This window comes from Phyllostomus discolor, chromosome X (genome assembly GCF_004126475.2).
Source record: "Phyllostomus discolor isolate MPI-MPIP mPhyDis1 chromosome X, mPhyDis1.pri.v3, whole genome shotgun sequence".
In the NCBI taxonomy this organism is placed as follows: domain Eukaryota; kingdom Metazoa; phylum Chordata; class Mammalia; order Chiroptera; family Phyllostomidae; genus Phyllostomus; species Phyllostomus discolor.
In genome coordinates, this window is record NC_050198.1 from 94,593,202 (window position 1) to 94,620,401 (window position 27,200).

A 27,200-nucleotide genomic window follows, 5' to 3' on the forward strand; every position below is an offset into this window, starting at 1 on the left:
GAGCAGAATACACATTTTTCAAACATTCATAGATCATTCACTAAGGTAAATCTGATCCTAGACTATACACAAACCTCAGTAAGTTAAAAATATTTGAAACCATATTGAGTGTATTCTCTGACTATAATGTAATCAAACTACAAATAAATAGAAAAAACAACAGGAAAATCTCCAAACACATGGAAATTAAACAATGCACTTCTAAACAATCCACAACCAAAGAGGAAATCTCGAAGGAAATTTAAAAACACAATCCATAGATTCAACACAATGCCTATCAAAATACCAGTGGCTTTTTTTTTTTTTTCACAAAACCAGGCGAAATAATCCAAAAAATTATATGAAACTACAAAAGACCCTGAATATCTGCAGCAATCTTGAGAAATAACAAAGTTGGAGGCATCATGCAACCTGATATCAAGCAATAGAACAAGCTTATAGTAATCAAAACAGCATAGTATGAAACATAGATCACTGGAACAGACGCATAGACACATAGATCAATGGAACAGAATAAAAACTCCAGAAATAAACCCACACTTACATGGTCAATTAATCTATGACAATGGAGGCAAGAACAAACTATGAGGTAAAGATAATCTATTCAGCCCTGGCTGGCATAGCTCAGTGGATTGAGCGCGGGCTGCAAACCAAAGTGTCGCAGGTTCGATTCCCAGTCAGGGTACATGCCTGGGTTGCAGACCATGATCCCCAGCAACCGCACATTGATGTTTCTCTCTCTCTCTTTCTCCCTCCCTTTCTTCTCTAAAGATAAATAAATAAAATCTTTAAAAAAAGATAATCTATTCAATAAATGATGTTGTGAAAACTGAACAGATACACGCAAAAATAAAACTAAACCACCTTTTACACCATATATAGACATAAACTCAAAATGGATCAAAGACTTAAATGTATGACTTGAAACCATAAAACTCTTAGAAAAAAACATAGGCAGTAAACTCTCTGACATTTCTCTTAATAATATTTTTTCTGAAATATCTTTTCAAGCAAGGGAAACAAAATATAAAAGAAACAAATTATTATATTTTGCTTGCTTATTTGTTTTGTTGATAAGGTTCCATTTATAGGTGAGAGCATATGGTATTTGTCTTTTACCACCTGGTGTATTTCACTTAACATAATGCTCTCCAGTTCCATCCATGTTGTCACAAAGGGTAGGAGTTCCTTCTTTCTTTCTGCTGTGTAGTATTCCATCATGTAAATGTACCATAGTTTTTGATCCATTCATTTACCAATGGGCACTTAGGTTACATTGAAATTAAGAACAAATTGACAGCAACCAGAGGGGAGGTGGGAGGGTGTAATGGTGGGAAAGGGGAGAAAGGTTTTAGGAACACCTATAAAGGACTCATGGACAAAATCAAAGGAGGGTAGGATCAAGGGTGGGAAGTGGGGATGGCTGGGGTGGGAGTGAGTGGTGGGAGGAAAATGGAGACAACTGTAGTTGAACAACAATAAAAAAAGAGTTAAAAAATTAAAAAATAAACAAATGGGACTGTATCAAACTGAAAGAATTTTGCATAGCGAAAAAACCTTCAACAAACAAAAAAGACAGCCTACTGATTAGAAGAAGGTATTCACTAATAACACATCCAATAAGGTGTTAATATACAAAATTCATGAAGAACTCATATAATCCAAAACCAACCAAACAATCCAATATAAAAATGGGCAGAGGACCTGAATAGACATCTCCAAAGAGAACATACAAATGGCCAATAGACATATGAAAAGTTGCTCGACATCACTAATTGTCAGAGAAATACAAACTAAAACCACAATGAGATATCACCTCACACCTGTCAGAATGGGTATCATCAATAAATCAACAAACAGCAGATGCTGGTCAAGATGTAGAGAAAAGGGAATCCTTATGCAGTGTTGATGGGAATGTAAATTGGTGGAGCCTCTGTGGAAAAATAGTATGGAGGTTCCTCAAAAAATTAAAAATGGAACTGCACTATGACTCAGCAATTCCTCTTCTGGGTGTATACACTTGAAGAAATCTATAACACTAATTTGAAAAAACATATGCACCTTTATGTTCACTGCAGTGTTATTTACAATAGCCAAGATATGGAAGCAACCCAAGTGCCCATCAATAAATGAGTAGATAAAGAAGATGTGGTACATACATACAATGAAATATTGCTTGGCCATAAAAAATAAAACTATACCATTTGTGACACTATAGATGGACCTAGAAGGTATTTTGCTAAGTGAATAAATCAGTCAGAGAAAGACAAATACCATATGATTCCACTGATATGTGGAATCTAAAGAACAAAATAAATGAACAAACAAAACAAAAACAAACACATAGATTCAAAGAACAAATAGATAGTTGCCAGAAGGGAAGGGGTTGGGGGGGCGGGAAATGAGTGAAAAAGGTAAAGGGATTAAGAAGTACAAATTGATAGTTACAAAATAATCATGGGGCTGTGAAATTCAGCCTAAGAGATAGTCAATAATATTGTAATAATTATGTATGGTGTCAGGCGAGTAATTGAATTATTGGGGAATCAAACCGTAAATTTTGTATTATTGTCTAACCCCTATGCTGTACATCCAAAACTAATATAAAATGATATTGAATGTCAACTGTAATTGAAAAGAATTTTAAAAATTGCATCAATCTGATTAAAAATTAAAATACAATATATCAAAATTTGTGGGATGCAGCTAAAGCAGTGACTAGAGGGAAATTTGTGGTAGTAAATGCTTACATTAGAAAAGGGGAAAGGCCCCGGAGCCATAATATAAGTTCCTACCCCAAGAAAGTAGAAGAAAAAAAATAGATCCAAAGCAAGAAGAATGAAGGAAATAATAAATAACAGAAATCAATAAAAATGAAAATAAGAAAGCAATCAAACAAAACCATGAAATGAAAAGCTGGGTCTTTAAAAAGTTAAGAAAATCTATAAACCTCTAGCAAAACTAACAAAAGTCAAGAAGAGAGAAGACACAAGTCACCAATATCAGGAATGAAACAGGGATATCAGTCGGATCCTGAAACCATTACTAGGATAATAAGCAAATATTATAAACAATTTTGCACTCATAAATTCAACAACTTAGAAGAAATGGACCTCAAAACCATAAACTCCCAAACTTTAATCATGAGATAGATCATCTGACTAGTCCTATAATGATTTAGAAAATTGAGAATTTTAAAAGTCTCCAAAAAAAAAAAATGTCTCCATTGCCAGATGGTTTCACTGCAAAATTCTTCCAAACACTGAAAGAAAAATTAACACCAATTTTTATGCAATCCTTTATAGAAAACAGAAAAGTAGGGTACACTTCCTTAATTCATTTATGAAATCAGCATTATACTAATACCAAACTAGACAAAGACAGTGCAAAAATAAAGCCTATAGAAAATGCTTAACAAAATATTAGCAAACACAATCCAGAAATATATAAAAAGACTTAAACACAATGACCAAGTGGTTATTTTATACCAGTGAGGGTTTATTCCAGGAATTCGAGGCTTGTTCAATATTTGGAAAATCAATGTAATCCATCAAATCAACAGACTAAAGAAGAATAATATGATCAGATCAATTGATACAGCAAAATCATTTGGCAAAATGCAACACCCAGTCATGATAGAAACTCAGAAAACTAGGAAGAGATTGAGCAAATAAGAAAAAAGGAAAGAAAGAACTCATTGACATGGACAACAGCATGGTGATTGCAAGGGGGTAGAAGGGGTGGGTAGAGGTGGAAGAGGGTATAGGGTAGATAAATGGTAATGTAAAAAATAAAATAAAAATAATGTAAAATGAACTATGAAGAGAGAATAAACTCCCTCAATTTAGTAAAAATCACTCACAAGAAGAAATTTGCAGCTAATATTAAACTTATCAGTGAAAAACTGACTGCTTTTCCTTGGAGATCAGGGACAAGGCAAAGATGTCTATTCTTATAACTCTTATTCAACATAGGGTTGGAAGTTTTAGCCATTGCAATAAAGCAAGGAAAATAAATAAAAGGCATACAAATTGGAAAGGAAGAAATAAAACTGTTCTTATTTGGAGATGACATGATTGTCTGTATAGAAAATCCTAAGGAATCTATACAAAACCTTAGAACTAACAAATGTGTCCAGTGAGGCTGTACAATACAAAATCAATTGCTTTTTTGTATACTACATTTACTATGTAGGAACCAAATTAAAACCACATAATATCTTTACAGTTGTTTCAAAGAAGAGGAAATACTTATGTGTTAAACTTATACAGGATCTTTATGCTAAAAATTACTTAAGTGTTTGGGAAAGAAGTCAAAGGAGACTTAAATAAATGGAGAGGCATACTATGTTCATGGGTTGGAAGACTTACCATTGTAAAGATGTCAATTCTTCCCAAATTGATTTATAAGTTTAATGCAATTCCTATAAAAATTCCACAAGGGTTTTTTTTTTGTAAATGTAGACCACCTTACTCTAAAATTTATGTGGAAAAGCATTAGGTCCTAAAATAGCTAAAAATATCTTGAAAAAGAAGAGTATAAAGTGGAAGAAATTACTCAGTGGTAAGTCCTACTATATAGCTACATTAATCAAGACTGTGTGGTATGGGTAGAAGAATGGATAAACAGATTGATGGAACAGAATAGAGAACTCAGACACACAAAATACACCAAACTGATTTTTTGATAACGTGCAAAAGCAATTCAATGGTGGAAGGAGTCTTTTCAACAAATGTACTGAACAGATTGGCATCCACAGGCAAAGAAGGAGGAGGAGGAAAAGAAGAAGGAGAACCTTGACCTAAGACCTCACAACTTACAAAAACATTACAAACTCAAAATGGATGATGAATTAAACATACACATACAACTATAAAACTTTAAAAAACAGAGAAAGACATTGTTATCCAGGGCTAGGCAGAGTTCTTGGACTTGACACTGAAAGGATAAGCCATAAAAGGAAAAATTTATAAATCGAATCTCATCAAAATTAAATTTTCTTGCTCTGCAAAGGCCCATGTGAAGAGAATGTAAAAGACACTGCAGAGTGGGAGAAAGTGTTTGCAAACCACATATGCCATAAAGGACTAGTATTTAGAATGCATAAAGCACTCTTCAAAACTCCACAGTAAAAAAAAAAAAAAAGAAAAAAAGAATAATCCAATTAGAAAATAGGAAAAAACATGAAAAGACACTATGCTGAAGAGGATATGTGGATGGCAAATAAACTCATGAAAAGATGTTCAACATCATTAACCACTAGGGAAATGTAAGTTAAGATCACAGTGCTATACCATCCCTACCAGAATGGCTAAAATTAAAAAAAATAGTCATCACACCAAAGGCTGGTAAGATTGCCAAAAAACTGGAGCCCTCATACACTGCTGGTGGGGGTATGAGATGATACAGACACTTTGGAAAAATAATTTAATAATTCCTTTAAAAACTAGGCATGTGATTACTACACAGCTTGACAACTGCAATTTTGGGCATTTACCCCAGAGAAATGAAAACTTATGTTCATAGACAATCCTGTTACAGAAATGTTCATAGCAGCTTTATTCCTAATAGCCTCAAACTGGATACAACCCAGCTGTCCTTCAACAGGTGAATGGTTAAACAAACTGGTTACATCCATACCATGAAATGTTACTTGGCAATAAAAAGGAACAAACTATTGATAGACACAAAAACTTGCAAAGACATCAAGAAAATTATGTTAAATGGGGAAAAAAGCCAGTCCCAAAGTGTTGTATACAATATGAATTCCTTTATATAACATTCTTGAAATAACAAAACCATCTAGATGGAGAATAGAATCTTGGTTGCCAGGAGTTAGCGATGGGGAGAGTTGGTAATGGGTGGGTGTGAATACCAAGAGGTAGCACCAGGGAGATCTTGTGATGATTGAACATTTCTGTATCTCAATTGTGGGGATGGTTACAAAGATCTACATGTGATAAAATGACATATGCACACAACACATACACATACACAGTGTACATGTAAAACTAACAAAATCTGAATAAAGCTCTGTGCATTGTATCAATATCAACTTCCTGGCTTTGCTATCATATTACAGTTACCTGAGATGTCAACATCAGCAAAAATTGGCTGAAGGGTCACAGCACCTGCTGTACAATTTTTTTTTTTGCAATTCCCTGTGACTCTATAATATTTTATTTTACTTTAAAACAAAAGTTTAAAATGTAAGGTTGGTGTATTTACTTGATGTATTTATTTCTTGAGATGTCAGAGCTGGAATTTTTCAAGAGAGGGTATAAGTCAGTATATCAGAAAGCAGGGAGGGGAGGAAAACCAGCACTAGTTGGGTGCCTGCTCTGGGCCAGACAATTCATATACATAATCTTATTTAGTTCTCAACACAAACCTGACAAGATTGGCATTTTATTCTCATTGAACAGATGAAGAAAATGAGTCTCAGACAGGCTCAGAGCTTGTCCATGTTAGTAGTTAATAACCCCTAATCGAAGCTAAATAATTGGTAAATGTGTATGTGTGCTAAATGTTACACATAAATTTCAGTCTGATTTAATACTTAAAGTAATAATGTTGGGCAGGTACTACTATTACCTCCATTTTAAAGATGAGACACCTGAGGTTCAGAGAGGTTAAGTGACTTGCCTGGAAGAGGTGAATCAAAATCCAAAACAGGCATGTATGAGTCTGCTACTCTTTTCCTCAAAATGAAGACACTTCCTAAAGTATAGTGGGGTAAAAAAGGCATTTCAGATTCCAATGCAGAAATGGACCCACTTCAGGGACCTCAATAATTCCCATATAGTCTCCTACACCAACTCCTAAAATCCTTTATTGCATATACAAGGTCTGTCTGGAAAAAGTCCAGACATTGTTAATATAACAAGAATGGTTTGCACAACATCAGTGTAATCTGGCAGCCAATAAGAATGGACTAGAATGAGCATGCATGGACTTCTGGTCAAGATGGAGGTGTAAGTAGATACATTTTTCTTCCTCACACAACCAAAAGAAGGACAACAAAAAAATCAAAACCAAAAAACAACAAGAACTGCCAGAAAATTGAACTGTATTGAAGTCCGACAAGCAAGAAATTAAAAAAAGAAACATTCATCAAGACTGGTAGGAGGGACAGAGATGGGCAGCCAGGCTGGAGAGGATGCGTGGCAAGGCAGTGGCTGGAGGATTGGGTGGGCAAAGCGGTGGACCCGTATTTGCATGTGGATAAACTGGGAGGAACAAGTGGGGAGCAAGACAGACCACACAATGGAGGGTTCTAGTGTGGGAAGAGAAAGCCTCCAAACCTCTGGCGGTAAAAACCTGTGGGAGCTTTGGTGGTGGGGGAAATTCCCAGCCTCACAGGAGAGTTTGTTGAAGAGACCCATGGGGTCCTAGAATGTACACAGCCCACCCACCAGGGAATCAGCACCAGAAGGGCCCAATTTGCTTGTGGCTAGTGGGGGAAGTTACTGAAAGCCAGTCAAGAGCTGAGCAAGTGGCATTGTTCCCTCTCTGACCCTTTCCACCACATACAGTGCCACAATGCAGCAACCTGGGTTGCCCCACCCTGGTGAATACCTAAGGCTCTGCCCCTTACAAAATAACAATGATTGAGTTATATTGTTAACAGGTGAGCCAAGACAAAGACATATGGCCTAAATGAAAGAAGAGAACAAACCTTCAAAAATAGAACTAAGAGATAAAGAGATAGCCAAACTATCAGATGCAGAGTTCAAAACACTGGTAATCAGGATGCGCACAGAAATAATTGACTACTGCCACAAAATAGAGGAAGAAGTGAAGGCTATGTGATGTGAAATAAAGAAAAATATACAGGGAACCAACAGTGAAGGGAAGGAAACCAGGACTCAAGTCAATGATTTGGAGCAAAAGGGAGAAATAAACATTCAACCAGAACAGGATGAAGAAACAAGAATTCAGAAAAAAATGAGGACAGGCTTAGGAACCTCCAGGACAACTTTAAACATTTCAACATCCGAATTATAGAGGTGTCAGAAGGAGAACAGGAAGAGCAAGAAATTGAAAACTTGTTTGAAAACACAATGAAGGAGAACTTCCTCAATCTGCAAAGGAAATAGACTTCCAGGAAGTCCAGGAAACTCAGAGAGTCCCAAAGAAGTTGGACCCAAGGAAGCACACACCAAGGCACATCATAATTACATTAGCCAAGACTAAAGGTAAGGAGAGAATCTTCAAAGCAGCAAGAGAAAAGGAGAGAGTTACTTACAAAGGAGTGCCCATAAAACTATAAGCTAATTTATCAAAAGAAATCTTGCAGGCAAGAAGGGGCTGGAAAGAAGTATTCAAAATCATGAAAGGCAAGGACCTACATCCAAGATTACTCTATCCAGCAAAGTTATCATTTAGAATGGAAGGGCAGATAAAGTGCTTCCCAGATAAGGTCAAGTTAAAGGAGTTCATCATCAGCAAGCCCTTACTATAAGAAATGTTAAAGGGACTTATCTAAGAAAAAGAAGATAAAAATACAAGCAGTAAAATGACAACAAACTCACAACTATCAACAACTGAACCTAAAACAAAAACAAAAACAAAAACAAAGCAAACAACTAGAACAGGAACAGAATCACAGAAATGGAGATCATATAGAGGGTTATCAGTGGGGAGAAGGATGGGGGAGAATGAGGGAAAAGGTACAGGGAATAAGCATAAATGGTAGGTACAAAATACACAGGGGAAGGTAAAGAATAGTATAGGAAATGGAGAAGGCAAAGAACTTATGTGTACAACCCATGGACATGAACTAAGTGGGGGGAAAGCTGGTGGGAGGGTGTGCATCACAGAGGGGAATAAAGGGCAGAAAAGAAATGGGACAACTGTAATACCATAATCAATAAAATATACTTTAAAAAAGAATGAGCATGCATGAACAATGACATCTTCACCGTACTAGTCAGTGGGGGGTGATAGACACTGAGTGAATATGTGTCCTGTGTAGCCATGGCATGCAAAATGAGTGGGCAAGTACAGCAATGAATCTGCATCGATTTTTGTGTGGAGCTTGAACATTCCTCTGCAGAAACTATTAGGATGGTTCAGAAAGCTGCAGCTATGGGCAACTGGTGATTGGCAGCTTCATCATGACAACACACCAGCTCAATGTGCCCTCTTTGTCTCATGCAGAGTTTTTGGAGAAATATCAAATCACCCAGGTGACTCAGCTCCCCTTCAGCCCAGATTTAGTGCCCTGTGACTTCTGGCTTTTCCCCAAACTAAAATCACCTTTGAAAGGGAAGAGATTTCAGACCATTAATGAGATTCAGGAAAATATGACGGGGCAACTGATGGCAATTGGAAGAACTGTGTGAAGTCCAAGGTGCCTACTTGGATGGTGACTGAGGCATCATTGTCTCAGAGAATGAGAAACATTGAAACATGTACAATGTTTCTTACATCTTCTTCATTAAATATCTCTATTGAAGAATAGAGATATTTATTCTCTATTCTGGCTGGATACCTTCTGGATAGCCCTTGTATACTTCCACATGTCTACCTCTTCCTAGAAGTATTAAGTTATGTAAGCTCCTTACAAGATGGAACCATGGTTTAGGTATATTTGTGACCCTAGCCCTTGCCACATGGTACACAATTGATGTCTGGTGAGTAGATGATGGAAGTTAGAGATTGCTTTATATTGTGAACAATTCTCTCCTCTATAAGGGGTCTAGCTAGGCCTGGAAGTATTTGGCAGCCCACTCTTAGCTGCACCCAACCAGGCTGGGCTGGCTCTCTTTGATCCCACTGGAGTGCGGGAGCCAGTTTGCTCTGGCTTACATGAGGCAATTGTTAAATTTTCAGAATTTTGCAAGCCAGTTGTTAAACTGTTCATAGCTTCAAATCAGCCATAGTGGGAGGAATATTTACACCACAAAAATTGGCAAACACTGCAAACCAGGGTACCCCCCTACACACACCAGAAGTGGTTGTTAAACATTTACCAGCACATCACTAACCACAAACATTCAGTTGCAGCAATTTGGTTCATGGAAATAAAGAACTCCGAGTGAACCTTCTGGAGTACTGAAAATGTTTTGTATGTTGAGTTTAGATGGTGGTTACACACAGATGTATACATATGTAAAAATTCATTAAGCTGCACATTTATAATTAGTATACTTTATGCAATGTGATGTATTATGTTTTCCTCAATAAATAATAACTCCCAGACTATGTAAAGAGCTGTGACATGATCCTGAACACCCCCTGAAGGGATCCCACTTATCAAGACGCACCCTAGCTGTATTGATCTGTGTCACAGGTCATGGAGCCCAGTTCAGTGCATTACCTATTGTACAGGAGGGGCCAAAGGTGTTCCAAACAGCTGCTGGCATCAAGAATCTGAGTCTCTTTATGTCTTTTCTTCTTTGTGGCTGCTATCACCTCTCACCTACGTTATTCCTGGCTCTGTGGCTAAGGATGGCATTGTTTGCTGAAGGGCAGCATGACTCACTACTCAGTGGATTATTTTTCTAATTAAGTGGAAAGATGGATGGATATTTTCCCATATTTGGGCAGAAGTCTCATTCACTTGGATCTTTTTACTGGAATTACTCAACTTTACATTTAAGGGGCAATTTTCTCCACTTTAAAAAAATAGTACAAAAACCGTGCTTCCCCTCCCCGAGACAATCAGACTTATAGAAAAAAGAGAGAGGAAACTAAATACTTCTCAAAAAATATACCTCAGAAGTATATGAAATAACCTTTTACTAAACTTCTTCCATGAAGTTTCTCTAGATGGGAAGGCCCAGCTCCCTATTTTATCTCTAGGATGTCAGCTGGCATTTAGCCTTCCTGACACAACCCCCTCTTTGTCCCCTTCTTCCCAGCCACCCAGATGTACAAATTGCTTGGCACAATTGCTTTATGCCAAGGAATGACAGTTTTCAAGCAGAGCCCGTAATCCTGGGCTGAGTCCGTGAGAGGGCAGAGGGCCTCCACGCTGGAACAGGAGGTCCAGCTCAGTTATAGCCCTTCTTGGGATGGCAGGAGAAGCCACAGTGGGATTTGAAAGATGGACAAAGATAAGTTTGCAGAGTGTTACCATGACAGCAGCAGAAAATCACAGTCTATTCCCCATCTCCCTTCCAAACTCAGAAATAACCCTTTATATAAGCCCAGCACAAACCCAAATGTGCAGAGTGCAATGTAGACAGATGTTGCTATGAGGCTTTGTTTTTAAGTAGGTTGGCAGTAGCTTCTGGTGGTCCCACCCAGCCCCTCCTCACCTGAGGTCATAAGGCTCACCCATCCATTCACCCCTTCTCATTTATTCCCCTAGCAGGGAAAGCAGGCACTGGCACTGGCCTCACTGCTCTTTCACTATATTATTGGGGCCCTTGTGCTACCTGGCAGTCATGAGTCCAGCCCTGAATCCCAAGCCTACTTGGATAGGGTTATACTTTCCTGCCTGATTTTTGCCAGGATTTTTCTCCTGGAGACTACTTCTTATAACACACACACACACACACACACACACACACACCTGAACCAGTCTGTGCCATGCCTAAACCTTCTACACCCAAAAGACTACCCAAGAACCAATATTCCCAACCCCACCATTTCCTTAACAGCTTAGGTGGCTGAGATCCCAGCATGCCTCCTGCCCAGATTATGACAACTTGCTTAAGTCACAAACAGCAAAGTCGTCAGATGGTCTTGGCAAATCCAACCAACATTTGGCCCACATATGAAGCTAAAAGCCTAATCAGGAGCCCAGCTCTACCCCTAATATCCAAAGAAGGCTCAGACTTCCCCTTCTGTCTAGGTGTGGTTAGGTCCCTGTTGGTTCCTGACCTTCAAAGTCCTTCCCAGTGGTTGAGATCACATTTGGGACCCAGGCCCAAGTCTCTTTCAAGAGGGACTGTTGTCAGGTGAGATGTACCCAGTCTAGTGCCAACAACGTCAGCACTTATCTTGTCCTCATCAGGTCACCTGAGTGCATTAGAAGCTGGTGCCTCTTCCCCTGTTAAACGGGTCAGGATGTGGGTGAGGAAAGGGCGGAGTAGAGACCTGGAGAAGGAGGTCAGGTGGAGGGATCAGCTACCATATTGGGGTGCAGGGTTTCCCTATGCCAGCAGTGGGTGCCAATAGGCATTTAACAGGTGTTTGTTGAATGCATAAATAAATGCATAGGTGAATCCTAAAATGTATGGGGAAAAGATTCTTGGGCTCACAGCAGTCTCTATCACCAGCCCAATGTGCTTTCTCTGCCTCTTTCTTTGTGCTTCCCCCTTTCAGCCAAGGAACATTAAGTCCTTTTTCATGAAGTATAAACTGAAGTCTTTAAAAACTAACAGCTTTGCTTTTAGTCACCCACAAAGTTGAAAACAAGCACAAGAAGACCTTGCATGGCTCCTGGCCCACTGCACATGCAACCTGAGCAGCCTGAATCCCATTCACCTCATCTTAGAGGTTACATGCCACCAGAGTACCATGGACAGACAGACAGATGGGTGGGGCTGAACATGTTCCCATCTGACTTTCTTATGGGGCTGCTAGCACCGTTCCAGTGTCAATTTTTTTGCAGTAGTAGCAGAAAACTCAATACTTCCAAACTCCCACCCACAAGGGGCTCAGTAGGCAACTCACCAGGGTTGGGGTTGGGAGGGGTTGGCTGAATGGACCAGGCAGGCCTCTGTCTGAGCCTACGGATGCCTGAACACAAAGCCCTTGGTGGAGTCACCGAGAGGAATGTGGCCAAAGCCCACCCATCTTCTTCCTGACTCAGTTACTAATGTTCTTAGAGGTCCTGGAGATCCCCCTCCCACCTCCCACCAGGTCTGTGTTGGACACTACACAGACCTCACTGACAGGGCGAAGGTTAAAATGTCCAGATCACGTACCTACTCATTCCAGCAACTTGCCCAGCAGTCCTCCAGATCGTGTGCTCGGGAGCTGGAGGAGGGACAAGGTGAGAGGACAAGGCTGCTGGGGAAGCCCTGGACTCTGTAACCTCCTGGCCAAGTTAACTGACTTTCCAGACTAAGGCTGGAGGAGGGACGAGCAGAGGAGAAAAAGGAAAGGAGGCAGGACCAAAGCTAACCCCTTCTTTTTTCTTCCTAAACTCAATCCAGATTTGCCTTCTGAGGGCTGCTTGAAACTGATCCCTGTGGCTCTGACTCGTCCTTTCTTAAAGACATAGTCTCCACTTTTGTGAAGGGTGGGCAAGGAAAATCTCACCTGGCTAAAATATGTCCCAGGACAAAACACAGGAGGAAGGCAACACAAGCACAAAACCCCAAATCCACCACCCTTTCAGACCTAGAGCTGGAGGTTTATTTGAGATCAGAGCAGCCAACTCCAGACTTCTGCTGGGTGACTGGACAGATCCTGTTAGAGCCACAGGGCCATGGTGGGAAATGTGTCTGTTTCCCAGGACTGGCAGATTAGGGGCCAAAGCTGAAGTGTGCAGGTGGGTGTGAGAAAACAATCTCTGGACCAGGAGTCCTGGCTCTAACACCACTTCTTGTGTCACCATGAGCAAGTCTCTTTCCTCCTCTTGGCCATGGTTTCCTTTCTTATTACATGCAAGGATAATAACAGCCCTGCTGAGCTCCAAGATTGTTTCATTGTCCTGCTACAACTGAAGGCAGCAGCTTTGTGGGCCTGGTCTCTGACCTCCACTGTGTTACTCTGCTCTGTCACCAAATATTTACATGGAATAGAGCTGGGTAATTCTGCTGGGTTGGGTGAGGGAAGGGTCCAGGTGTGAGCTTGTGAGTAGGTAGATGGGAAACCATTTTGCTTATGTGCCAGGGGAGGGGGAGGAATAGATTGTCTTCTGTGTTCCTTACAAAGTGTTAATGGAACAGTTAAGATCTACCCTTGGAGGGAAGGGCGCAGAAAGAGGCTGTGAACACATCCTCATTTTCCCCTCATTGCCATATTTCCCATTTTCTTTTGCTGGAAAACCAGCTAGGCCACTGGCCTGGCAGGGCCTGGGGCCTGGCTCTGGCTCTGGTGGCTTCTCCATAGCACTTTCTGACTGTAGGCTCCAGCTCCTCTCCTCCTGAAAGCTGCCTGCCTCCTTTCCACACCTGGGCTTCTGTTCCTTTTCATCTTGTCTGCAGAGAAGGGCATAGTCCCCAAGTTTTCTCCTTCTTCCTTGTTGTCCCCAAAGAGCAGCACAAAGCCCTGTCACCTTTTGAGGTCATGGTTCTTAGTTATCTCCATGTTAGAATGCAGGCCCTGGAAACTGCCACTGTAAAAACTCCCCACAGGTCCCAGTGAGCAGTCAGAGGTGTGAAATACAGATTTTGGGGTTCCCACTGCTTCTCACATCAGGGAATCAGAGCAAGGATGACAAGATAATAGATATGGGGAGGGACAAAGGGTCAGCATCTCCTAATGTTCTTCCAGAAACATCAGGTTCCCTCCACACATTGCTTTCTTAGGAGAAATAATGTCAATGGCTCACACCGTAGTGCCGGGTGCAGCGTCAAGGGCCTTGTGTGTTACTCCACTGAATCCTCGTGACAACCCTAGGAGCTCTTGTCATTATCCTTATTTTACAGTCGAGGACACTGAGGAATCGAGAGGTTGAGCTACAGGTCCAAGAGTGCATAAGGACAGAGCTCAAATTTGAACTCAGGCCCTTCGTTGTCAGCCATTAGGCCACATCACCCTGGCTGCCAAGCATCAAACCTGGTACTGCTCTCTGGCACTCCTCTCCTCCCTGGAACAGCCCTTGTTCCATACCCCAGGTAAGGACATGCACTGAGACTAACAAAGTCATTTGTATTTCAGGGGAGTGCTTTGAGGGCTGGCATTCATCATCCAGGAAAGACAGACAGCTTCAGCAACAAACCTGGATGTATGTCCCAGGTTGGCCACTTACTTGATGGTAACTATAGACAAAGCTCTCCTCCCCACTAGCCCTGATCTCCCCAGGAGTCAAGTGGGATAACCACAGCACATTCCCAACACCTTGGGGATGCAGTGAGAGCACGTGGGTAAAGCACCTGGCCCGGAGCACTGCTCAGTGTGCACACTTGGCATGTTTTCTGCCCCCACAAGCATGCTTCCTAGGGCATGCAGTGGACCTGTGTGGCAGTCTGGTGCTGCCTATGAACCCTTTCTCAGGAAAAAAAATGCTTTTAAATGCATTAAATAAATTACTCAAGATTGCAAAGGAAACTGATTACTGTACACTGAAATGCAATTTACAATCTAGTCATATGTGCTCCTTGATGAACACATTCAGTATAATACGATCTCGCAGTGGGTTTAATGACTGCCATAATTTTGAGGTAGTGATGAGCATAAATGCCTTTTTTGAGATACTGGCAACAACAGTAATGTGATATGAAAAGAGCTGTAATTCTAGTGGTGGCAGTCACAGATGCTGCTAATAGCACTGTGGTTTATTGCTCACGAGACAGGTCTGACTGCTTCTCAGCTCATTAGCTGTGTGAACTGGGTCAGCCTATTTAGTCTCACTGCACCTGTCTCCTCATCTGTAAAATGGAGGTTGCTTTGAGGATGCAATGAGTTAATGGACTCCTGCAAAGTGCTTAGATCCAGGCCAACCAGGTGGCAGATGCTCTTTACCTGTTAGCTCTTATTATCTGCAAATGGACTTCTATAGATCAGGATGCAGAGTTCATTTATTCAAACTCCATGGCAAAGTCCTATGTCCAAGTTCCCTCCTATGCAAAGATGACTCAACAGCATGCATAATACCATGCCATTTGTATGCTAAATGCCTCCTTTAAAACACAAGCAAGGCCACATTTTGTGAGGCCAAGAAACAACCTTCTTTTCAGGAACTGCCCACCTTCAGACTTCACCTCAGAAGAGTCCCCAAGGCTTCTCCCTGTAGCCCCACTCATGACTTCAAATACTGCCCCCCACCCCCCTGCCCCCCACCAGCTGCCCTAAGCACTGCATGTCTAGAAGGTTCTGCCATGACCTCGGGCTTCCCATCTAAGAATCTGGAATTTGCCTACAAACTTCTAACAAGCCAAAGGGCAATTTGGAAACCTGAAGCACTCCTTAACTTATTGCAGTTGTCATGGGTCAGGAAGAGAGTTTGGGAGGATCAAAGCCACCCCTCCACTGTACAGATGTGGCAACTGAGGCCCAGAAAGAGGTAAGGACTTGTTATTGGAGAGGGTGTAGAGAAAAGGGAACCCTAGTGCACTGTTGGTGGGAATGTAGACTGGTGCAGCCACTGTGGAAAACAGTATGGAATTTCTTCAGAATACTAAAAATGGAACTGCCTTTTGACCCAGCAATTCCACTGGTGGGATTATACCCTAAGAACCCTGACACATCAATTCAAAAGGACCTATGCACTCCAATGTTCATAGCAGCACAATTTACAGTAGTCAAGAGTTGGAAGCAACCTAAGTGCCCATCAGTAAATGAATGGATCAAAAAACTGTGGTGCATTTACACAATAGAATACTATGCGGCTGAAAATAAGAAGGAATTCCTACCCTTTGCAACAGCATGGATGGAACTGGAGAGCATTATGCTAAGTGCAATAAGCCAGGCAATGAAAGACAAATACCATATGATCTCACCTATAAGTGGAATCTAATCAACAAAACAAACAAGCAAGCAAAATATAACCAGAGATATTGAAATTAAGAACAAACTGACAGTAAGCAGATGGGAGGGGAGAGGGGATAATGGAAGAAAAAAGGGGAAAGGTTTTCAGGAACATGTATAAAGGACACATGGACAAAACCAAAGGTGGGTAGGATCAAGGGTAGGAAGTAGGGATGGCTGGGGTGGGGGTGAATGGTGGGGGGGGAATGGAGACAACTGTACTTGAACAACAATAAAAAATGTGATAAAAAGGATCCCTGACTGGTGTAGCTCACTGGATTGAGTGATGGCTGTGAACCAAAGGGTCACCAGTTCAATTCCCAGTCACAGCACATGCCTGGGTTGTGGGCCAGCTTCCCAGCGGGGCCATGTGAGAGGCAACCACACATCGATGTTTCTCTCTGTCTCCCTCCCTTCTACTCTCTCTAAAAATAAATAAATAAAATCTTCTAAAAATGTGAAAAAAGAGGTAAGGACTTGTCTAAGGTCACATGGCAGTTTTCTTGCAGGAGCCTGGGACCCAGGTTGTCCTCACTCAGTCCTCCTGGGTTAGAGCTAAATCTCCATCTTCTTTCATTTCTTTATTAGCTACCTACCATCTGGTCAGTTGACAATTCTTGTCAGATACATTTCCTTCTAAATATGTCACCAATCCATCAGCCCCTCTCCAGGCCACATGGCTGTCCTGGGGACAGATCCTCTGCTTCTGCACTCCTAATGCACTTCTCTGACTCTAGTCTGCTCTGCTGATTAAGCCTTCCTACCCTCTGCTTGTCTTCCTGTCACATATCAAGAATGTCAAGAGCTCAGAGGAAGCTTAGAGTTCATAGCTCCAAGTTCCTCACGTACCACCTTGCTCCACATCCTTCCATGTCAGAGAAGAAGAAACAGGCTGCTCTAGGGGAAAGGAACAAGCCAATGTCTGATCAAGAGCAAGAGGCCCTGCAACCCAGGTCAAAGGGTCATAGAGCCTGAGTTCTAGGAAGAAGTTCAGTTCAGTGCTATTCACATTACATCACCCACTTCTGAGAATTACACCACCAAATCCTATTGTTTTGGGTAACAACTGGAAATACTGTTTTTGTCAAGACCATAATTGCTATTTCCCCTTCTATGTGCTCATTTTGAAAAAAGCAGACAATACTCCATCTCCTTCTCCCACTGTTCCCCAAGGCCCCTAAGGTTGGCCTCCAGTATTTACCAGCCAGAATTCCTTCCTTATCTGTTCTAGGCATGGGCAGGCCTTTGTCACCAACCATTTTCACAAATATTTCCACTGGCCTGAGCCCAAAATCAGTTTTCCAGTTTCATGTTATTGAACTTCTCTGTTCAATAAGAGATTCTCTGCCTTGAATCTCTTAGAATATACTAGATCATGTCTGCCTCCCCTCTGCTGCCCCATCACCTGGTATCAGACCTGGCAAAACATAGACATTCAGTCTTTGAGAAATGAATGACTGAATGAAGGAAGATGCTGGTGTGGCAAAGGATAAAAAGAGGGAAAAGACTCCGAGAGTCCTGCCCTCTAAGAATTTAGAGTATACTTATGAAGACAAGCTATATAAAGTAATAGAAATATGTGAATAGAGTACCAGGCTGCCATGTTTGACTTCCCCTGCAGGTCAAGCAGGGGCCTGGGGCACTGTAACCAGGCTGGAATGCAAAAGCAGGTGGGTGCAAGGGCCAGGCAGGTCAGGTCATGGAGGCAGCATTTCAGATCAAATGGGGCATCGTGCTAAGCAAGCTAAGTAACAGGCTCTAACAGGGCCATCAGGAAAACCAGATATTGTTTCCAAGACCTAGACACACAAAGGTAGTAAAAGAGGTTCAGAGCAGAAAATAAAGATTCTGGAAATATTTTTTCAAGGCCTGGTGTAGAGCTGCAGAGGCTCATTAGTAGACTGGAGAAGAAAGGGACCAGAGACTTGAAGGCAGGGGATAGATAAAAAGTATCTGAATGACAATAGAAGCACTGAGAAAGGAAAGACAAAGCCAAGGCAAAAATGAATAAGGAACCAAATCCATCTGGTAACTGAGAAGCTGATGATATCACCACTGAAATGGGCAAAGCCATTAGAGGGGTGGGAGTGTAGACTTAAGTCTTTTCACTACTTGATTTCATGCATTCACTCATCAAACATTTACTCAACACCCAAGACATAGCCTTCAACTGTGTCTGTGTGCATGTGCATGTATGTGTCTATACATTCTAACTTTTGGGAACACTCAGGACCTCTCCTGCGCTATCACTTTCAGTCAGGGAGGACAAGGGAGGGCAAAAGAAACTTGTACATCTTTGCTACTCAAAGTGTGGGCCATGACCAGCTATATCACTAATACTTGGGAACTTGCTAGAAAATGAAGAATTTCAGGTTCCATCCCAGATCTTCTGAAATAGAATTTACACTTTGCTCCTTATATTTTAATATACAACCATCATTTAGAGGTTCATGACACTGGTCTATGGATCATGTACTGAACAACAAAAAGGACACAAAAAGAGGCCACTGTGCTGGGGATGGAGCTCATAATGGGAGGGACTAGGGAAACTGAGTAAGTTAGGGTCATGGATTTATTTGTGTGGTCCTCTTCAGGCAGGTATGGAAGCAAGTTTCCAAGCAGCCCCTCCACATGCCCCACAGAAGGCTGTTCAACACTGTCTCTGATCTGGACCAAAGGAGGCCCAGTGGCCCCTATGTAATGTAGCCTAACTCTAGCTCAACAGGCAGGGCCAGGAGGCCACATAGTGGTTTAGGGCCAGAACCCCACCTCAAAATTAAAAGTCCTCTGAGTAGTATGGTCTTTAAGGATGTAGTATGATGGTCTATAGCTGGCTAAAGAATCAGAGTTTTGGGGTCCTAGTCTACATCTCTTTGCATCAGAAATACAACTATAAGAGGGTATGCGAGAACTGCCCCCAGCTCATGCTTTCGTTCGGAACATAAGACTCACACATATGACAGCCATCTGTGACCATGTAGTTGTATGAGTTTGTGTGTGTGTGTGTGTGTGTGTGTGTGTGTTTTAATAAAGACATAACCAGCCTTTAAGGAACTACATCAGGTAGTGAAAAGTATGAGTGGCTTTTTTCTTCTCTGTACTTTTCTGTTTTGCCCATAATTAACCTTAGTTTAAAAATTTGTAATTAACAAAGGCTGTCTTTCAAAACCCAAATTAATACAAAGAAAAATCATGGCAATATACAAATAAGTGCTGACTTTTGTGGTGTCTAATTTATTGCCTGGGGATTTGAGGGAGATTTCCAAGGAGAAAGGCAGAGCAAGGTGATGGAAAAGAGGTGACTAAGATCATCAAGCCTTAATTATTATGACACCAGACTGAGTCAAAAGTCAAAACCTGAATCTCTTGGACTGCAAGGCTGTCCAACATTGGTCAGGCCCTACACTGCATAACTGAATTCATTGCTAGAATCAGAGAATCTTACAAGTAGAAGAATTTAAGAGATTACAGGACCATCCTTGTCCTTTTCTTCTTATAGGAGGGAATTGAGGCACAGAGAGGTGATGATGACACTGGGCTCTGTACTTTGGCACAGGCTCTTCTCTCTCTCCTGTGGCCCTATATGCCTACCTAACACTCACTGTTTCTCAAGGCTTGGTTCAAACATCACTGTTCTTGGGGGTTAGGTGCTTCTGTGCTCATGAAACACTCAATGTATTCCTTTATCATTCATTTCACAAAATCATTGAGCAACTACTGTGTGTCAGGCACTTTTCTAGGCACCTAAGATGCATTGGTGGCCAAAAATCCCTTCTCTAGGGTGTAGGGATTAAATCACTGTATTTATTCACTCAGTACATATTTATGGATCACCTATGTGTGGGGCCCTGTGTGAGGCATAAGCTGTTTTAAGATTGAGGTAATTGTCTGTTCATGGGTTTGACCTCCTCCATTTCCCCTACAGTCAGTGCCTTGTGGACAAAGGGAAATGTCTTCTTAATGAGTGAATAATGAAATGGCCAAAGTTATAAAGCAACTTCGAGATGGAGCCTCCACTGAAACCCTGGTCCCCTAATAACTAGAGCGTTTACTCCTGCCCTTCACTGCAGTCAGCTTAAATCTTTGTTACCTCCATCACCTCGGGTGGGAAGTGTCAGAGGGTAGAAAATCAAGGTCCCTAGGCAGATCTATTTTGGAAAGAGGAGACCTACCCTATCAGGGGCTCTCTCTGGGGAGAGTGGGGAAGTCGCTAGCTTCCTATGTCCCTGCTCAAAGGCTTGGGATGAGCAAGAAGAGGGACTTTTCATTAGAGCCCTGTCAGACCATCGCCCTGTATATGAAGCGATCGTTTTGGGTTACACATATTTTCTGTGTTAAAAACAAGCGTTTTGTTAAAATCAAAGCCGCCACTGGGACTGCAGAGATATTCCCCACCCATCCCCACCCTGGGCCCCAGGATCTTTCCTAGAAAACTAGAGATAGCGCCTGCCTTTGGCAGCTGGAACCGCTGCACTGCAGCGTCCTCTGCCGGGAGCCGGGCTGGCTGCACTGTGATGCAGGGTGGGGTGAGGCGCGCAGGCGGGGCCTGTTCCGGCGGTGCTGAGGGACCGTGACTCATCGCAGGTTGCGCCAGCACCAGCCACCCGCACATCCTCACCGCCTCTGCACGCTCCGGGTGACGCACCAAGTCAGCGGAGCTGCTCTGCACACAGAAAGCAGTCCCCAAGCGGCCCCAGATGGCAGTAGTGCAACAGCACCTTGCTCCCCTGGCCCGGGCCTTTCTCGGCCCAAACCCCTGCATCGTGGAAGCTTCCATGGCTGGAAGTCCGGGTCACTTCCACTCTCATTGACTCTTCACCATTAACCTCGAATACGGGTCATTTTGTGACACAGGCTGAACACGAGTGGGGGACGAGAGAAAGATGAAGTGAAGGCCAGGGTCAAGCAAGAAGAAGTAGATGAGGGATGAGATTAACTGGTTATATGTAGCTCAAGAGTTCAAAGTTGGCCTTCCACAGCATCAAGTACATTGTGCTCCTAGCCACAACAGGGCGTGCGCACACATGCATACACAGGAAAGGAAGGTTGGACCACATCATAGAGGACTTTGAAAGTCAAGCACTATAATAAACATTCACCATTTTGGAAAGACAACTAAAACTATAAATGGCATTTAAGAAGAAAGTCATGTGGGTATTGGGCTTGATTCTGTAAAGATGCTTTATCATGGAGCAGAGACAAGATCAGAGCTTTGAGTTAGGAAGATGCACCAAAGGAAAATAAATCAGAGGCCTGGTGCCTGAGGTAGTTCAGTAGCACTCAATAAAGTCTACATCAGTCATGAAAATGGGAAAAAATGAAAGGTACAGAGATCCAAGAGGTATTTGGGAGAGCAAAGACTTAATGATAGATTGGATTTTGAAAAGGCTACTGCACTCAATTTTGCCTTTTTTTATTAGAGTGATCTTTTGTCCTACTTCTTAGAAGCTAAGATCCATAAGTGGTGCTGGTGGTTCAGGCCCCACTCTTGCCTTGGAAACGATGACCTCTCACTTCATGAGAGGAGCAATGTCTGTCCTGTCATCAGTAAGGACAGAGCTACTTGTCCAGACAGCATCTGCGCATGCCAAAGAACACCTAAACCAGCTTCCACTTCCTTCTTTAGAAAAGTTTAGAGGGCTCCAGCTAAATTCCAAGGCAGCCTAACTTTACTGAATATCTTTCTGGACTCCCAGTTTGCTGCAGCCCCTGAGTGGGTAGGTTGAGTTGCCCTGGCAGCCCCACCCCTAGGTCAAGCATCAGGAACTGTGCAACTGGCAGTGAGTACTTGCTGCCAGTTAGTAACACTGAATGAATACACAACTGGGAGGGCATCATGGCTCTATTGTGAGAGAATGGGCCATTCTTATACAAAGGTAAATTATCAGAACCCCCAACAAGACAGAAACTCCACAGAACTAGGGAGTATTACATTGGCAGTGGACCCAAAGGTAGGTAGATCCACCTCCAAACCCACACTGTGGTCTATCCAGAATATCAAGCCCAATAGTCCCAGCTACCAACTCAGCCCTTCTTCCCCTACATACCATGTATAGATGGACACAATTGATGAGAGCACCCTACTGGGTGCTCCCATAGTTCCTCAGGACCCCACCCCATAGACACAAGCATGAAGTAGGGGACCACCCTTAATTTCTAGCACTTTCCACCTTCCACCATTCATACTTGCTGTCATCCTGGGCTCACGTGACTAGAAAATCATCACCCTACTGTCTCCTAATGTTACCATATGTTGTTTGCCTGTTTCATCCACTCCTCACTGTCTTCCTTGAAGTCCAGAAAAATGTTATCAAGCCAGAGTTTTGTTCTGTTTGGTTTTTTTTCTGATCAGAAAAAAAGTTGCCCCCACTTTGGAAGTACCACTGAAACAATAGACCCAGTGTCAATAGCCCATGTTTCTAATAAATACAAGGGTGGGTTCAATATACAGATGATGTATTATAGAATTGTGCTTCTGAGACCTATATAATTTTAACCAATGTCACCCCAATGTATTCAATAAGAGTTAAAATTAAAACAATAAATACAGGGGTGGGGAAAAGTAGGTTTACAGTTTTGACTATGCAAAACAGAGTTTATTCTAGTATTACTATTTATGTATTAATTATTGTATTATTTATTTGTATTGTCATTATTATTGGTATTATTTCATATTCTTACTTATGATTTATCTTTTAGATAGTGATGACTGTTATTTAACCTACTTTTGCCTACCCCTAGATTTACCTTGGAGCCTAAAGCACTGCCTTTCACAAATACATAGAAACAAATGTGGCGGGAGGGACTTGTATGGGTTCTTTAGCCCCTAAATATCTTTTATGTGGGCTACAGTGTCCTTTGTGAAAGAGGAAAAATTGTGTGGAAAAATGAAGAAAAGGTGTCAATTCTCTCTAAATTAATATATAAGGACATTGCCATCTTGATCAAATCTCTGTGGGAATTTTTAGAACCTGACAAACTGATTTGAACATCCATATAAAAGGGAATATATACAAGAAAAGCTAAAACAATTTTGGGGGAAGGACAATGAAGGATTATTTGTATACAGGTATCAAATCAATAATGATTAATGAGGTGTGGTATTGGCACAGAAATAGGTAAGTGCACAAGTGAAAAGGAACAGAGAGCTCCCAAACCAGATCATGTAAAGATATTAAATAAATAACATAAGTGGCATTTACAAGCCAGTCCTATGTTCTATTCAATAATTAGTGTTGGAACAATCGGCTTTCCATTTGGAAAAAAAATTAATTATATCCCTACTTTATATTACATGCATGCACACACACTCCAGATATCTCAAACAACTAAATATGCTAAATAAAACATACCTGTAACCACAATAAGAAACATGTAGATGTATAATATTTGTGACTTTGGTCACAAAACACATAAACAACACAAAACTCATGAAAGAATGATTGATAAATTTGACTCTACATCAAAAAAACTTCTTATCCAAAAGATACCATCAATAAAGTGAAAAAACTAAATAATAATCTGATAGAAATATATTATTTTCAATATATATTATATATAAATTAATATATTATTTTGTAAATCCATAAAAAGGCAAAAACTCAGAAGAAATATGGCAAAAAATATGGTCACTCGTTTCAAAAGGAGAGTTCCAAATGGCCAATAAACATTTGAAAAAATGTTCAACAGCTAGTAATCAAAGAAAGGCAAATGAAAGCAATCATCAGATACCATCTTTCACACATCACATCAGTAATTCAAAGTTTGATTACATCAAGTGTTGGCATGGAGGCGAGCAAAACTGCTACTCTCATACACTGCTAGGTGGAGTATAGCCATTGCGGATAGGAATTTGGCAACATCTATTAGTGTGTAAAATACACATCCCCATTATCGAGCAACTCTGCTTCTTAGCATCTATCCTAAAATATCTATTGCAGATGTACACAAATGTTTATTGAATTGATATTTCTTGGAATATCAGCCATCAAAATTTAGAAACAATCTGTATTCATCAAATAGGAAAATAGTTAAAATCTTCAAAGTCATACTCTATAAAATTATGCAATATATTAAAGGCATAAGTTAGGACTTCTGTTTCTGGGAAGATGGAGTAGATATATGTTTTCCTATTTCTCCCACTAAGTTAAACTAAACACTAAGTACAGCTAAACCCCCTGATCATCATAAATTTTAAAAAACACACACACAGAGTGATTCTGAAAGGTGAAGAAAAAAAGGCATACCAGCAAGAGTACTCAGGACTCAAGAAATGACACGACAGTAAGTTCCTTGAATTTCCGTTTTGCCTCCTACATCCCAAAGTCAAAGCTTAAAAAGCTTGCAACCTGGAAATACCAATAGGTGCAAGACAAGAAACAAAAGCAAAGACAAAAACGCCTGTTTCTCTAACCAAAGGACCAGAAAAAGAGGTAGACTTGCAAGACAGACCATTTTAGATAAGAAAACAAATGTGGCCCCATTCCCAACACCATCTGCAAAGGAAGAGTTGAAAACATAGATTGCCACCCTTGCTAAACTGTAACCAGGTTCTGCAAACCACCCTGCTGGGGTGATGTCAGAGAAGGCTGAGTGAGAAATTAGGATAGACCTCCTGGAGAAAATCAGCAACCATATACAAGAACTCAACAAGACCCTCAACCAACAGGATCAAATTTGACATTTATAAAACACTCCATCCAACAACAGAAGAATACACATTCTTTTCAAGTGCCCATGGAACACAGACTATGTTAGACCATGTCTTGTGCCATAAAACAAACCACAACAAATTTTAAAAACTGACAGTCTACTCTCAATTTCAGTGTCTTTGGTTATATTTTGTTTGTTTATTTGTTTTGTTGATTAGATTCCTGTTAAAAGTGAGGTCATATGGACAGTGACCAGAGGGGAGAGGGGAGGGAATTTCAAGGGAAGTGGGGAAGGGTTTGAAGGAACTAGTATAAAGGACACATGAACAATAACAAGGTGGGGTGGAGATGGGAAGGAAGTGAGGAGGGCTGGGGGGTGGGCTGGGATGGGGGTAAAAGGCAGAAAACTGTACTTGAACAACAATTAAAATTTTTAAAAAGAATTACAAATAAAAAAATTTAAAAACCTGAAGTAAAATTGACTGTGTTCCATTATCACAATGAAATCAAACAAGAAATCAATAATAACAGAAAAATAAGAGGAAAATATATGAACACTTGAAAACTAAACAGTACACTTCTACATAATCCATGGGTTAAAAATGAAATCTCAGCCCTGGCTGGCGTAGCTCAGTGGATTGAGCACAGGCTGTGAACCAAAGCATGGCAGGATCGATTCCCAGTCAGGGCACATGCCTGGGTTGCAGGCCACAGCCCCCAGCAACTGCACATTGATGTTTCTCTCTCTCTTCCTCCCTCCCTTCCCTTTCAAAAAATAAATACATAAAATCTTTTTTAAAATGTTTAAAAAATGAACTCTCAAAAGAAATTAAAAAAATACATTGAATCGAATGAAAATGAAAATACAACATAGCAAAATTTGTATGAAGCAATTTTAAAGGGAAATTTATAGCACAATAAGGTGGGGTGAAAATGGAGACAACTGTACTTGAACAACAATAAAAAAGAGAAAGGTCTCAAATCAATCATTTAAGTTCCTACCTTAAGAAACTAGAAAAAGAAGGTGTGGATGGGACAGGGGAGAGCAATGGAGGAAAAATGGGATGACTGTAATAGAACAACAATAAAATAGAGAAGAAAATGAAAAGATATTGGCTAGCACAAAAAAGGAACTAGAGAAATAAAAATAAATCCATAATAAAATAAACAATAAATAACATAAAACCACAGCAAACACAAGGAAGGAAATTTAAAATAAGAGCAGAAATCAATAGCACTGAAAACAGCAAAAACAATTAGAGAAAAATCAATAAAACAAAGAGCTGGTTCTTTGAAAAGGTTAGTAAAATTGACAAACTCCACACAGACAAAGAACATAAGTTATTAATATCAGGAACAAAATGATTATCACTACAGACCCTTCAGACATCAAAAGGATAATAATGGAAGACTAAAAACAACTCTACACACTTTGTGAATTTTGATGGAACTAATCAATTACTTGACAAACACAAATTCCCAAAACACTTAGTAGGAAATAGATGATTTCTAATTGCCCTTTAACTATTAGGAAAATTGAATTGAATTCAATACTCCCAAAAAGAAATCTCCAGGTCCCATGGTTTCACTGGAGAATTCTACCTAAATGTTAAAGAATTAACACCCATTATAAACAATCTCTTCCAGAAAATAGAGGAGAAACTGCTTCCCAAGTTATTTTACGAAGTTGGTATTGTCTTGATGTCAAAACCATATGACAATAACACACAAAAAAGAAAACTACAGACCAATACCCCTCATGAGTATAGAAGCAAAAGTCCTCAAAACAACATTAGCAAATAGTATTTTCAGTAATATGTAAGAACTATACATCATTATCAAGTGGAGTCTATTCCAGGGATGCAAGACAGTTTTAATATCTGAAAATAAATCAATGTAACCCACTATATTGACAGACTAAAGGACAATCACATGATCATATCAATCAATGCA

The 27,200-nt window shown here is 40.8% G+C and overlaps 1 protein-coding gene and 1 long non-coding RNA gene across 2 annotated transcripts in view; both read right to left on the reverse strand.

The window, feature by feature from the left end:
- NHSL2 (NHS like 2) overlaps positions 1-27,200 on the reverse strand; it is a 234,318-nt gene that overhangs the window by 112,564 nt on the left and 94,554 nt on the right. The gene's annotated exons all lie outside the window — the stretch shown is intronic.
- Positions 752-25,011, reverse strand: LOC118498405. The gene is made up of 3 exons (XR_004900891.1): positions 24,801-25,011; positions 6,013-6,021; positions 752-803 (listed from the first exon to the last, which is right to left on the reverse strand). It is a non-coding gene; the product is annotated as an uncharacterized LOC118498405 (long non-coding RNA).